The sequence below is a fragment of the Desmodus rotundus genome, chromosome 3 (genome assembly GCF_022682495.2).
Source record: "Desmodus rotundus isolate HL8 chromosome 3, HLdesRot8A.1, whole genome shotgun sequence".
NCBI classification, from domain to species: domain Eukaryota; kingdom Metazoa; phylum Chordata; class Mammalia; order Chiroptera; family Phyllostomidae; genus Desmodus; species Desmodus rotundus.
Window position 1 is genome coordinate 189,709,315 of NC_071389.1, and position 10,809 is coordinate 189,720,123.

The window sequence follows — 10,809 nt, forward strand, 5'->3', positions numbered from 1 at the left end:
GCTGCCGCGGCGCCGACCCCGCCCCCCGGGAAGGGCGGCCGGGAGCGCAGAGCGGGGAGCGCCTGCCACGCACGCGGGGGCGGGGGCGGCCCCTCCCCCTGCGCCACGACCCCACGGAGGGCGGGCCGAGGAACAGGGGCGGCCCTGCGCGACCTGCGGGGCGAGTAGGGGCCAGTGGGGTCCACGGGAGCCCGGGGGGTGGTGGAAATGAGGTGGGGGTGGGCGCGGCCTTGGGGTGGGGGCGTGACCGAGCGGGGTCTGCGGGGCCGAGGGGGGAGGGGGGAGTCGAGCCGGGACCACGGGGGGCAGGGGGAGACCCACGGGTGAAGTGACGGAGGGAGGAAGGCCGCCGGGCGGGGTCTGCGGAGTCGGGGGCCGGCAGCCTAGGTGGCCAAAGGGAGGGGGAGGAGGACTGGCTGGACGGGGGCCGAGACGGGCGACTGGGCGGGGGCTACAGATGCCTCCGGGGTAGGCGGCCGAGCTGGGGGTGGCCCGGCGGAGGGGACGGAGGAGAGCCTGGGATGACCCGCTGCAGTGGGCCAAGCGCGAGCCCTCCTTCCTTCTCGACCAGCGAGCGGAGAGGAAGTGAAGGAGGGAGCCCCAGGAGCCCTGCCCGGGCCGGGAGTAGGAGTGAGGGGGCGGGAACAGAACCCCCCATTCCTTCCCTCTGGGAGTTGGGGCATCCCCGCCCCCCACTCCATACCATCCTCCAAGCCCGCCACGGGGCTGGGCCTTGTCTCTTCCCTCGGGTTTGAAGGCGGAGGCCGAAAGGACTGTCTGTATAAAACCCAGTCAACCCCGAAGGGCACGATTGGGAGGGACAGTGAGCAAAGATTCTTGGACTGTGTGAAGTCTCTTCGTGGAAACACACATATTGAGCGTCCCCTCAGCCCAGTCAGTCGACTGTCAACGCTGTTGTCTTTTTTTCTGAAGCCCTGTCAACTGCGTTTTGTCTTTGGGCGCCCCCCCTGCCCCCCGCAGTCTGCCCACATCCCCTACTAGGGACCAGCCTCGGAGCACTGACAGGCAGGCAGAGAGGGTTGTCGCACCTACTTTGGTAGAAGGAAATACAATAATGTCAGGATTGTGCTTAGCAACTTACATGTGTTCTTAAAACCTCAAAAAACTTAGTAAAGTAGGAATTATTTTACCCATTTTATAGGAAGGAAACTGAGGCTGAACCGCCACCCCACATGACTGGCTCAAGGTCAGATTCAACCATTTACTTCTAACAGAGCCTGTCCCATTTAATCACTTCAGAGTGGGAAAGAAATGTGGCCCCGTGGAAATTAAGCAACTTGCTCACTCTCACTAAGGCTAGCTGGTGCTGGAGCAGGGTCCAAACTCCACTCCCCTGCTCACCTCCTGAACCTGGTATCTGGTGTGTGCCTGGCACTGTGTACACCTAGCAATGTGCTGTAAGGAACACGGTTTCTTCTGCCTGTTCTCCCCATTCTGGTTTAAAACAACATTCCCTGTCCTTAAGGCCTACTTCAAATGCCGCCTCTTTCATGACACCTTCCCTCTAACACCACCTGATACCTCTCGTGGGACTTAGAGACAGCAAATAATTGAACGTATGTATGTGTTCCATGTAGCAAACCTTTGTTTAGGTCCCACTATGTGCCAGACTGATGTGTGCAAGCTATTAGAGTCTCCCCTCTTTGGGGACAGGAAGCAACCTTTGCTTATATTTCTCTTTGTATCTCTCCTTGTAAGGTGTTTTTTAAAATCTATAGTGAATGAGCCCTGACCAATGTGGCTTAGGTGGTTGGAGCATTGACTTGTAAGCCAAAAGGTTGCTGGTTCGCTTCCTGGTCAGGACACATGCTTAGGTTGCGGGAGAAGCAACTGATGGATGTTTCTCTCCTGTCTCACTCCCTCCCTTCCCCCGCCTCTAAAATCTGTAAGTATGTCCTTGGGTGAGGGTTTAAAAAAATCTATAGTGAATGAATAAATACATGTATGCCTGCCCTCAAGGGGCCTGCATTACGTTTGGAAAAATGTACAGAAACATTTTGAGGCTAAAGTATATGGTTGAGAACATAAATGTCAAGGGAACTTGGAAAGCAAACCACTGGGCTGTACTTGGGGAAGTCTTCTTGGCAGAATGGTCTTGAGCAAAGTCTTGAAGAATGGATTTGCATAGCAGGAGAGCAGAGCGGATATTTCTGTGGCCGGAAATGGGGTAAGCCCAGGACACCTGTCTGATAGGAAGGGTGTGAGCTGCGATATTGGGAAGAAAGATATGAACTGGGTGGAGTGGGTCCAGATTGCAGAAGTCTGTAAAAGCCAGCCAGCCAGGCTGAAGAGTCACAGTGAGGGAGGCCAGAGTAAATTATAGTAAGTTCTAGAAATATAATCATCTGCTCCACACAGATTCAACAGGGCACACAACTCTGACCTTGGCTGGGAGGTGGGGAGGGGACGGCAAAAAACAAAACAAAACAGAACACTAACTCATCAGAAGGCGCTAGAAAACCCTTGTTTAGAAACTCCAGTTAAGTTCAGACTGTGTTTAGAATCTCTGGCACACAGAAGAGCTATCATCCTTCATGCAGTCATCCGTGTTAGGGGAGAGACAGCAATAACTGGCAGAGCAGCTCTGGGGGCCCAGCCAAGCACTGGCCTGGGAGGCATGAGCTCAGCTTTGTTAGCCTTAGTTCTGCCACCAAACTGTGACATTGAAAAGTGTACTTAACCTCCTCTCTGGATTTCAAGGTCACCCCTTGTGCATCTCTAAAGACCGTTCTTATTACTAATCTATGTCTTAGAGAAAATAGTCATCTGATTTTTGTCAGAAATAATTAAATATTTAAATCGTTTTAAGCTGATTTAGACTGTAGGCCAGATATAAAAATGGGAGATTTTTCAACTCTGACTCTCCTGAGCCCTGGAAGGATAGAGGGGAGAAGGAGGGGACTGTTACTGTTTTCAGTTTTTCTCCTGTCCCTCTGGGAGGTAGTGAGTATAGTGGTTGAGACACAGGGTCTGGAATAGACTGACCTGGGTTCAAAGTCAGAGTCGTGACAGACTGGGGAATGTGACCTCTCCGAGTCTCTGTGTCTTCATCTGTGAGATGGGGTTATAAGAACTCCTTCCCCGGTTGTAGTGAGGATTAAATGAGAGGCACCATATAATACTGGGTGCAGGAGAGGGCTCACTGAATAAAGGGTAGCTAACACAATTCGCAGAGTCACTGAGGGAAAGTGTAGCTGCACAGACCTTCTGTGTCTAGGTTTCAATGATTTTCTTTCATCCTTAGTTCTCAGAGCTTCCAGCACCATATGAGGCTTACAGACCACAGGCTCTGATGTGTTCAACTTGAAAAAGCAGGCAGTGTTTTCCTCTGCAGCGTGGTTCCACTGCGGTGTTTGGCTGCACCCAGAGAAGGAGGTTGGTAAGTAGTCGTGAAAGTGCATCTTCTCGGACAGGAAGGCACCCACGGGGCTTCACGGAGGTTCCCATTCTTCTGCCCCATTTTCTGAGTCAGCACAGCACCCATTTACAGGAAGTTGCCCTTCCTTTCCTCTTGATTTATCCTCCTCTGTCCCTTTTCCTCTTCATCCACCCTCAAATGTGTTGCATGGTTCCCCAGCTTGTGCAAAGCCTCTTCAAAACACCGCTGGACTACATGGACCATAAATTATAAGGTAGAGCTTTGTAAGCCTGCAGCCCACTTGGTTTTCTTCATTTCAGTTAGAATGCCTAAATAGAAAGCCCCTATTACTGCTGATTGCCTCTTCTCTGTTCCCAGTTGATAAGACCTACCCCACCCCTCCACCCAGGCGCCAAGGCATGAGCCTGAATGCCCTGCACACAGGGTGTGTATTAGAGGTGGGGGCCTTCCTTACAGTTTGGCTCAGCTATGATCTCCCCCTCCTCTGCCCCACCAGCCTCATGGTTCACACTCCCAGCAGCTCCCCAGCTTCAAATCCTGTAGCTCCATGCAGTAGGGGAACTATTTCTTGGAGCTCCCAGCACCCTATGTAGCTCCTAGACCACAGGCTTCCCCTCACTGAGTCCCAGTTTTTTAAGGTAACCATACGACCTACCTTGTAGAGGCAATGTGAATATTAAATTGATTTTCTCTCCACATCTGCTTCACTCATAGCCTTCCTCACCCCAGCCCGTGCCAATAACATCCATTTAGTTGCTCAGGAATGATCCTTGACTCCTCTCTGTCTCTCACCCAGTCCCCCCACACCCAATGCAATACATTAGCAAATCTTGTCTTTACCTTCAAAATATATCCAGCACTGCCCACCTCTCACGACCTGCACCACTTGCTACCACTGATCCCAGTCACCACCAACTCACATTTGGACTCTTGAAATAACACCACACTGACCTCTCTGCTTAAGCACCTGCTGCCCTGTGGTCTCTTTTCAGCACACTGGCCAGATGACACACAATCCCTGGAAATGTGTCAGATCATGTTGCACCTTTTTCTAAAACCCTCCAATGACTTTCCAAGTCATTGGGAGTGAAAGGCAAAAATTTGACAATGACCGCCACAGCCCCCGTGCTCTGACCCCCTGCTTCCCTCTCTGATCTCATCCCCTCTCCTTCACCCCCTGGACCACCGACATCGGACACAAAGGCCGCCTCATCGCTCCTCAGGGCTCCAGGTAGTGTCTCCCTGGAACTTTTTAGAATTCTGTTCTCTGCGCCTGATGAACTTTACCTCCCCCACCGACCCCTTCCACTTTGTAGTGTCCTTCATGTCCTCAGATGTCACCTCAGGCGGGCACTTCCTTGACCATCTCATATAACAAGTGCCCAACATGAGACACTTTCTTTCCCTGCCTTATTTTTCACTATAGTATTCATTTCTCTCTAACCTACTACGTAGTTGCTGGTTTAGTTTTTATTGCCTGTCTCTTTTCGTTAGATTGTCAGTTCCATGTGTGGGAACTTTATTTAGCTCACTCTTTTATTCCCGAGTACCTAGAACAATGTCTGGCCCAAAAATAAACGTTACGAATTTCATATTATTCAAGTCCCTGTAGGTGGAGCCTTCTTTTTCATAAGACAAGGAAGGAGCATGCAGGGAGGAGCTCAGTGAGCGATGACCTCCTAGGACTTCCGTGGTGTGACGATGGGAATGACGGTGATGGTGGTGATGGCAGCGGTGATGGGGCCGGTGATGACAGAGAAGGGGGGGTTGCTAACGCTGTTAGGCTGCAGGGGAACTGCAACATCACGGCACATCGACATTTGCCAGTCACTCAGTGTTGGCCAGCACCGTGCCCGGAGTTTACCGTGTGTCACCTCCTTCCGTCCTCAGTGAGCCTTCCGTGTAGGCACTGCAGGGTGCTGATCCAGTGCGCCCGAGAGGGCGTGCAGCTCGTACAAGGTGACACTGCTTGAGAACGGTAGGAGTCGGGCTGGAATCTAGGCAGCTGCTCCTGGAGCCCGCACTCTCGACCAGTTGGATACGAAGGCAAAGGGAAGCTTGTCCAGGGCCAGTCGGCCTTCTGATGAAATCCAGACTCTTGATAAGCATGAAGAATCTCAAACTGGGAAGGCTGGGGCAGGGTTATAGCTCAACCTGACACTGGTAATTCCCTGGCACAACTACTCCCTCTCACCAGGCGGCTGCGTCTATTACACACGCAATATATAGTGAGAATCCCTTTGTTAGCATGACATCAAAAAGCCCTTCATAATTTGGCCCCTTCTTCTCTGGCCTCATTTCTCCCTCAAATCCTTTCCTTCTCCATGTAGCCAGATGGGGCGTCCCTACATGGGCCCTAATTTGCCATATTCTTTAAGGAACTCAGCTTCCTTGACGCTTTTCCTGCCCCCAGCCCCAACCTGCATAAGTGTCCTTCCTGGGTGCTCCCCCAGCTCCCAGAGAGGTGATGGCACGTACATGATATAGTGTCTATTTATAGTACTTAACTGCCATCCACAGGAGCGCTGTCAGGGCAGATACTGATCTGTTCCTTTCCTTATCCCTCGTGCCAGGTAATTTGCCTGGATTACAGGAGGCACTTAATGCATAATGGATGGACGTAACAGTGCATAACTTACAGAGTAGGCTTCTCGTCCTCAGCATTCACACTGTCAGAGTGCCCACGCCTTAGGGAGTAGGGGTATCAGGGAAGTGCCAAAGTTTGAAAGTTTAGTAGAAGTAGGTGTTGTGTGGAAATGCAGTGTGTTGGGATAGGTTCCGATAGCACGTTACAAATGTATGTTCCTAATTTAACCAAAAAGTAGACGAGGTATGTGGATATGATGGGTCTCTAAGTGAATGGGATGGAGAGGTTGCTATAAAAACCCTATTCCTCAGAGATCATTTTCATCTGGCCCCAACTTCACTCAGGAATCTCCCATAACCCCTTATTAGAGTCAAATCACAATGACCAGGAGGGTGTATGTGGGAAGGGGGTATGGGCACTGTGCCTCCCTTCTCAGCAAGGAGTCTCTGCAACCTACCTTCCCCGCCCTATGGCCACCTGCCAGCCTTTGTTCAGCCTGTTCTCCCCAGCCCTCCAACCTGAAGTCCCAACCACCTCCTCCTCTAGGAAAACCTAGTCCCTGACTGGCTGCCCCATCCCCCAACCATCCCATCCACTGGTCCCTCCATCATTTGGGTTCCTCAGAATGAAGAAGGGTAATAAGGATACAGATTGGGTTTGATCCTATCTGGAAAACTAACTCGGTTGTATGGTTCTGGAATGTTCTCTGATTCCTCTGAATCCACATTTATAGAGTAGGACGGATACTGTGCAGGATTCGTGGAAAGTAATGAATATGAACAAGACTATTATAAATGAAGTTACATATACATAGTTGTTATTATGTGTCAACTAAATAAACCCAGCCCCTATATAATTCAGAGCCTGCCTGGATAGCTTTAGCTATAGAAAAAACTAAAATAGTGTCTATAAACTCTGGCTTAAGTACCAATGGCCTGGGGTTGTGATGAGGTTTCCGTGAAATAATATCAGTAAAACATCCAGAACGCTCTATTTTGGTGACATGGAGATTACTGTGTAATTAGTGTGATATCCCCACCAGGCCATGGAGCCCCAGAGGGCAAACACCTGTCTGCCTTGTTCCTGGCCCTATCCTTAGAGCTTATTGTTGGGTGGGTAACTGACACTGAGAAATTATTTTATTCCATTCACACAGGGAACAAATTTGAGCATCTAACTTAAGCAAGCGGGCTAGAGCGGTGGATGGCCTAAAATCCCTGCCCTTACGGAGTTCTCATACCGGCAAGGGAGACCAGGCAACAGCACATTAGTAGATACAGTATGCTAGGTAGTTCTCGGGGAAAACCAAGTGGGGAGAGGGGAACAGGAAGTCTGTGGAACTGGCAGGAGGGTGGTCAAGGAGACCTCCGAGAAAGTGACGTTTCCGTGCAGAACTGAAGGAAGTGAGGAAGACAGCCACACAAATATCTGGAAGAAGAGCCTTCTAGGTGGAGAAAAGAGCGAATGCAAAGGCCCTGAGGCACATTTGAGGAGCCAGCATAGCTGGGGCAAGTGAACACTTCCACAAATATTTATGAAGCCCCCACTTTTTATTGAATGAATGAATAAATGAGCTCAGTGCCTAGCATGTAGTCACATGTTGCTGTTTTTATCATCATTGTCATTATTACTATTATGTCTGGATTTCCCCCATCCCACCTCCCAATACCTAAACCAAGACCGGGCATCTAATAAGAACTCAGTAACTCCTTTGTGAACTGAATCTCACTGTCCCATGTAGACAGGTGTCCTCGACCATTAACGCCTGGCTATCCCGTGAAGTTTAGCTGCACTGGAAACATATTGTTTCCTTACATTGGCCTTTGCTCTGAAAATCCCTAGGCCTTAAGTGATAACTATTTATATGAACACGCTATTAGATCAATTCGGTTGAATTTCTCAACCTTCAGAAAGATAGAGGGAAGTCTAGCTGTTCCAATTCTGTGGCTTCCGATCAGTTCTGGGCTCCTTCCTTTCATAGGGACCCTTAAGAGGAATGGCAAGTGCCTGGGCTCCGGGCCCAGCATCTTCATCAGCCTCGAGGGGAATGTCACCTGAGACCCAGCGCCAGAACTCAGAGCCTGCTCTTTGCAAGTCAGATTTGCCTCTGAAAAGGTTTCAGCCCAGAAGTGAGTGGATGGGAGTGTGGGAACTAGGAGCTCACCAGGAAACTTTCCAACATAAGGATCGTCTCAGTAATTAAGGAGACTTGTCCAGTATGTGGAAGAGATTAAAAGTCACTAATGAACTGATGAACTCCTCCCTGAGCCCCTGCCAGCCAGGAGACTTCAAGTCTCTTAGAAAGGAGACTCCTTATGACATAGGACACTTTTCTCAGAGACAGGAGGTCAGTATCACTGTCTAATTTAAGCCCCTCTTGTTTCTATAAAGCTAGGTCCCCTTGTTCTTTCTTCAAGGGAAAAAAAAAATACCATCCTTCTCTTGATCTGTTTCTCTGATGTCCAGTGAAGGCAAAGCAGAAAAGAACTCTATTCATAAAAAGCTTTCAATTCAGTTACCACATGACTCTAAATGCATTTGTTTCCCTTGCAGCTCAAGCCCCTCCATCTGTCTTCCAGGGGCTTCCCAAACACCTGTCCTAAGGCCAGGGCTTTTGGTGTGTGGTCAGTGTACAGAGCAGAAGGGCCCTTCTTTTCCTGTTCCAGTGTTTTCTCTCATTGTTCCCCCAAATACCCTCCACCGTGGGCAGGTAGGCCTCTCTCTCTCCGTTCCCCCTTTTTCCCCCCTCTCTAGTACCACGCAAGTCCTGCTTTCCAAAATGAATGAGTTCTTTCCTCCTCTCCACACAACCCAAGGCTGCTCTCCCAGGAGGAGAGCACCAGCTTTAGAGTGAGAATGGCATTCTCAATTGAGAGGAAAGTAAAGCTGGACCCGGAGTGTTTTAGCAATTGGCCTAAACTCACACTGCTCATCCCTATCAAGAGTCGGGGTTGGAGACCACATGTGTCTGATTCCAAACCCCTCTCCCTTTTCACCAGCCCTCACTGCTTTTTGGATGGGTGGCCTCCAAGAAATACTGATTAGAATGCAATTCTAAAATAAATATTTGGTGTACACATGTAACACAGGGCGGCATGGAAAACCGGTTTTAAATGAGTACTGTGCAGAGGCCACTTCCAAAGGAGTTGTCCAACGTGAGTGATGCCAGTAAATATTTGTCCAATCACCGAGTGACTATCAATGACATGAAATTAGAGCCCGAGGATCTTCTGAGAAGTAATGGCACTTTCCATCCTCAAGTAAGGAGATTCTTCGCTCTGTAGACAGATTTGCATGAGATTTTTTTTTTTATAAAAATGACTACCCCTGTTTTGTTTTGTTTTTTCACAACAGCTGCCCTTGATTTACACGCTAAACTGCTCAGGGGCTGAGATTATCTTTGCTATTGAGCCCAGGTGGCAGGCATCGAAGCCAGATTTTGCCTTTGCCAAGTTTATGAAGGCAAGAGCTTTGCAAAGTTCAAAGCGTCTCTCCGCCTTTCTAAGGAGAAAGGGTACCTTTCCAGAAAAGGTGCAGCTGCTCTGAAGGTTTCCGAGACCTCAGGGATTGAAGGACACCTTAGACCTCTTTCCCTTTCTCATCCTGACGTGTATTTGCATGTTTTCTCTAGAAATGTCTTGCATTATTAGTTCATCTCAAAGGTGGCTTAAAGCAGGCCTGGTGTGAGCCAAAGCCTCACTCAAGAGGAAGAAGGGAGAATTAAGGTGCCAGGTGCTGAGCCAGGCATTTTACAGTTGATTTCCCAGGGAATCCACCACCCTATTAGACAGTTGTTACTATGACTGTTTCGGACAGAAAGATGCGACTCCAGGAGGACCGGTGATCTGCCCCAGTAACACAGCTTGCAAGTGGCAGAAATGGGGTTGAAACCTTCATCTGCCTGAGTCCAAAGCCCATGCTTGTTCTACTCTGCCCTCAGAGGCTTTCTGGACCTACAACGAAATCCGTCTGGGCACTGACACCTCTCTCAATCTGCTCCCTATTTATCTGACTAGCTGTGCCCACCGCCATTTCCTACACTGGCAGCGCCCAGGGACCTTTTAAAAAATACATAAAGCCTCGCCCTGCATCAGACCTACCAATGACAGAGCCAAGGCGTGGGAGGTTCTTTAAACTCCCCACTCAACATGAGACAGGATAGTAAGAAGCAAGAAAAATTCCTTGGCAAGTGGAATAGGGAAACTGAGGCAGAAAGGTGAACACAACAGGCTGAACAATTTACAGCCAGATGCAGAGGGTCACCTCCCTGGAGATAACATCTAGGTTTCAGCTGCGTTTCAGCTCCAGGCCCAGAAAGGCAGCAAAACCAGGTGGGTCACATCAGAACCAACTGCAGTGACCAAGACTCCCTGCCCTGTTACTGACCAATCAGTGGAGACCAAAAAGGCACACCTAGAGGACTGACGAATACTGAGACCTCCCCCTGAGACCTCCCGTAAGATTCTCACCTGTGAGAAAAAGCTAAAAGCCTCAAGTCAAAGGACCCAACACACACACTCCTTCTGGGGAGCATTCCCTTCTGCCTCCCCCACTTCCTTCTTCACAGGCACGGCGTCTGGTGGGCAGCTGGCAGTGTGTCCCAGGCTAACCCCCTGAACCTGTCTTCCCTGGCAGCTCAGGCAGTGCAGCCTCGGCTCTCCTGTTGCTTCCTCTGTGCTGAGCCCTTCCTTGTTTCACTGTCCCTGCTTTAATAAATGGATCCTCACAGTCACCCGGACTCGTGCTGTGAAATCTTTCCTGCATGAAGAACCCACACGCTACAGCGGGCCCTAGGCCGACCCACTCAGGGCCAGGCCACCGA

At 50.0% G+C, this 10,809-nt stretch overlaps 1 long non-coding RNA gene across 2 annotated transcripts; it reads left to right on the top strand.

The window, feature by feature from the left end:
• Positions 1-440: 440 nt before the first annotated feature.
• LOC123478607 (uncharacterized) lies at positions 441-9,421 on the top strand. Of its 2 annotated transcripts, none has more exons than XR_006653865.2 (5): positions 441-2,188; positions 3,266-3,400; positions 7,969-8,334; positions 9,077-9,247; positions 9,342-9,421. It is a non-coding gene; the product is annotated as an uncharacterized lncRNA (long non-coding RNA). The 2 variants fall into 2 exon arrangements; XR_006653866.2 differs by having other exon boundaries at positions 7,969-8,116.
• Positions 9,422-10,809: the final 1,388 nt, after the last annotated feature.